We start from the raw sequence: 3883 nt of genomic DNA, 5'->3' as shown, positions 1-3883 counted from the left end.
GGGGGGGGGGGTGACCCAAACTGACCAGTGACGTATGTCCACTGTAGCACACAATGTCTGCACGTGAGATTGGCGGGGATGAGCAGATGCATGTCGTGGAAACCCTCCAGACTTCCGGGGTAGTAGCGGTCACTTCCTGTCTCCTGGATGACCAGTGGTTGGTGGCTGGCGACAGGGAAGCAGAAACAGTGAATACACACTCACGAACACACACACAAATATACACATACACAAACAAACCTACACTCAAACATACATTATTATCCGGATGACCAGTGGTTGGTGGCTGGTGACAGGGAAACAAAAACAGTGAATACACACACACGAACACACACACACACACACACACACACACACACACACACATTCACACTCACACGCACACGCATACACACACAGAGAGAGAGAGAGAGAGAGAGAGAGAGAGAGAGAGAGAGAGAGAGAGAGAGAGAGAGAGAGAGAGAGAGAGAAAGAGAGAGTGGGGGTGAGGGGGGAGGCGAAGCGACAGAAAAAAACAAAACAAGAAAACCTCTCCCCAAAAGGCCATACTACAGAAAATGAGTCATTGGAGGGAAGCCAACACTACATCCATCTTACATGCAGTGTGGAGATTCCGAAAAAAAATATCAACTCTTAAGCTTCAAATTAAAATCTCAATTTTTACCTGTCCTGCGTTTTCGTGCCGTCTCTGAATTGATTTGTTATGTTACCGTGCAAACACACACAACCTCATTTCTTCGTTGTAATTGTGACAGTATCTTTCCCCCTGTCGTCTGCTGATGTTAAAAACTGGAATTTGGGAGAAAAAAAAAGTAAAACTGGATTTTATATATATCTTTCTGGGTGTGCTCCACTCCCGCTAGCGCTTGTCAAATATTCTCAGTGTGCATGTTGTGTACTTTCTAAGGTCAAGCCCAGATAAAATAAAGATGTCTGTGGAGGAAGAAAGTGAGAACGGGTTTCAGAGGGGGGAAAAGGAAGGGGGCGGGTGAGGGTAGTGGAAATCAGATCTGTCCATGCTGATAAGGGAGTGTTTTTAGAAGGCCGAATCCGACAAGATTGTAGTAATGGAATGAGCTCTCATGCGGTCTTCAACTTTAGCTTTGGGGGATTTTGAGACGCGGCGAAAGGCACTTCTCAAAACTGCCTTTTGTAGTATTGCTATAAGCACACCAGTTGTATGAATGTATTTATTATAAAAGACTGATTGAAAGTACTTCCGACCCTTGGGTCCGATTTAGGACATAGAGTTCAGTCAGGAGTTAGGCTTTAGTTCGCAGAGGCTCTCTGTTATATCTCTATACTTCAGACATACACGTTTGATTCAGGAGAGGAGGATTTGTATCCGTTTTAAATCGTAATAATAATAATAATAATAATAATAATAATAATAATAATAATAATAATAATGATAGTAATAATAATAGATAGCATTTGTATAGCACAAATCCCCGCTCAACAGCATACTCTATGCACTTCACAATCTATACTATTACCCCAGCAGACCTGAGAACATTCTGAAACAACCTCAACTTCCTGGGAAGCATTAAGTGCAAGCGGCCATTTTTTTTATAGGCGCCAAAACACTAACATACTGACAAGATATTTCGCTATCTATGGCCGGGTATCCATTCCCACCTGGATGATGTGAGGAAAATTCGTGTTAAGTGCGTTTCCCAAGGACACAACGTCGGGCCTGCAGCTCGAACACCCGAACCCGAACCTTACGATTACGAGTCCGGTAACCTAACCACTAGGCCACCGACGCCACATTTTGGTTTCTTAGAAAGTTTCACAGGTTCCCCGTCCCTCTAATCAATGTAAACAAAAAACTGCCCCAAAATAAAGGTGGAAGTATTTATACTAAGTACATCTGAACAGCTGGCCAACGATATAAATCATTTATTAGGTTTTTATTTGACCGGGATGACTTAATCTTATAGCGGAGTGGGACATTAACTCGGAGTATTCGCCTGTTTGCTCGATGATGGTAGCTGTTAGTCGATAGACCGAAACGAACTTGACTGGACAGACGGTGTTCTGAGCTAGCGCAGACGTTAAATGTCCAGCTGTGACACACTGACGAACAGATGCCCCCGTTTTTTAAATGATAAGAGCACCACATAGTGAGAATTTATATGTTTGCTGATAATGCACATTGTTTTAGGAGGTTCAATGAGCCTCATTGGTTCATTAAATTTATTTTGATACATTTTAAAGTTTAAGTCTGTCACAGTGGCATACTATTCTTCAATTCATATAGAAGTAAGATCTTACTTTTGTTGATCTTTCAGGCATAATTTGGTTTTCAAAGACAATATGTTCACTAGTTCTATGTTCACAATATCACACCAACAGACAGAATTTGACGAATATGACTTTGCTGATCTCACTGCGCGAGGCTCTGTTTTGAGGTGTATGGTCGACGAATTTCGCTCAAGTGACTGCCTACCCAAGCACGCCATTTCACGGACGTTATAATGCTCGAAGTATTTATAAGCATGAGCTAACTAATCACTTCCCCGCCACAGGAGTCCAGCGAAATCATCATCATCATCATCATCATCATCATCATCATCATCATCATCATCATCATCGTCGTCGTTGTCGTCGTTGCAATCGTCACCATTGTCGAATTTCGTTACAAAAGTGTTAATTTTTGTGACAGTGCTAAAAAGAGTAGGAAACCAATCCTTCAGTTTTACTTATTCCGACATGCCACAAAAAAGTTCAGAACTTTCTCTTCAGTTAACGTAAAAGCTAAGCTCTCTGACGTACTTTCGACCCCCCACTCCCCACCTTACATCAACCTGGGCCAGCCATCCGACATTTCCGCACGTGTCTGACAGGCTTGGGGACCCGTGACTCATAGTTCGGGTATGATTAGGACTTCTATGGGATTGACTTTTCAGATGTTCTCTTGTCAAAAGTTTTTTTCTCAGAGCGAATAGGTACACTTAATACAGCTGTAATATCGATCAAAAGGGTGGTGGGCGTGCTTTTCTGTATCTTCCCTTGAACGAAGTAAAAATAATAATAAATGACATTTATAGCGCTCAACCCTGACTAAAGTACACAGGCTCTGAGCACTTTGCAATACAGTACAACGTACAACAGTAACATAAAACTTTGTGTTCGGACTAAAAGAAAATTACTCCAAATATTCATCTTATTAATCTAAAAACAGAAACGACCTCAACTGACAGTTGAATGAATCAAAAGATTTGATCTCTCTTAAAGTACTTGGTGAAGCATTCCAGGTCTTGGGGCCTTGGTATTCAAATATGCCCTTTCACCCTTTGTTTAAGTTTCATAGGTGTTAAAATGAATTTCTTTTTGTTAGCTGATGACCTTAAACTGCGAGTTGGAATGTACAGTCTTAACAGATGAAAACAAGTATATTATAGAGATAGACATCAGGATGTCGCCCAAATTGTGAAGTCACGAGAAAAAGAAAATAGAACCGAGGTCTTATAATGTCACAGATCTACTAAGATCCCGTCCTATTTGCTCGCTATGTCAATTGCTCCCCATCCTTGCGTAGATTTCTATACTCAGGGTGCAGAATGAAGGAAAACTCACTCAGTGATCTCACCGTGTTTGCACAAAGCTTGGGACCCAGTCCTGGGGTAAGCCGTGTGGACATCTATGTGTGTACACTGAAGGTGAAAAAACCATTGGCCTGTGTACCTCAACCTCTCTGTTTCTGCTCTCTCTCCTTTTCCCATTTGGTCTCTCTCTCTCTCTCTCTCTCTCTCTCTCTCTCTCTCTCAGTCTCTCTCTTTCTCTCTCTGTCTGTCTCTCTGTCTGTCTCTCTGTCTGTCTCTCTGTCTCTGCCTCTGTCTGTTTGTCTGTCTGTCTGTCTGTCTGTCTGTCTGTCTGT

This window comes from Aplysia californica, unplaced genomic scaffold (genome assembly GCF_000002075.1).
Source record: "Aplysia californica isolate F4 #8 unplaced genomic scaffold, AplCal3.0 scaffold00018, whole genome shotgun sequence".
Taxonomy (NCBI): Eukaryota; Metazoa; Mollusca; class Gastropoda; order Aplysiida; family Aplysiidae; genus Aplysia; species Aplysia californica.
This window is presented reverse-complemented; position numbering follows the sequence as displayed.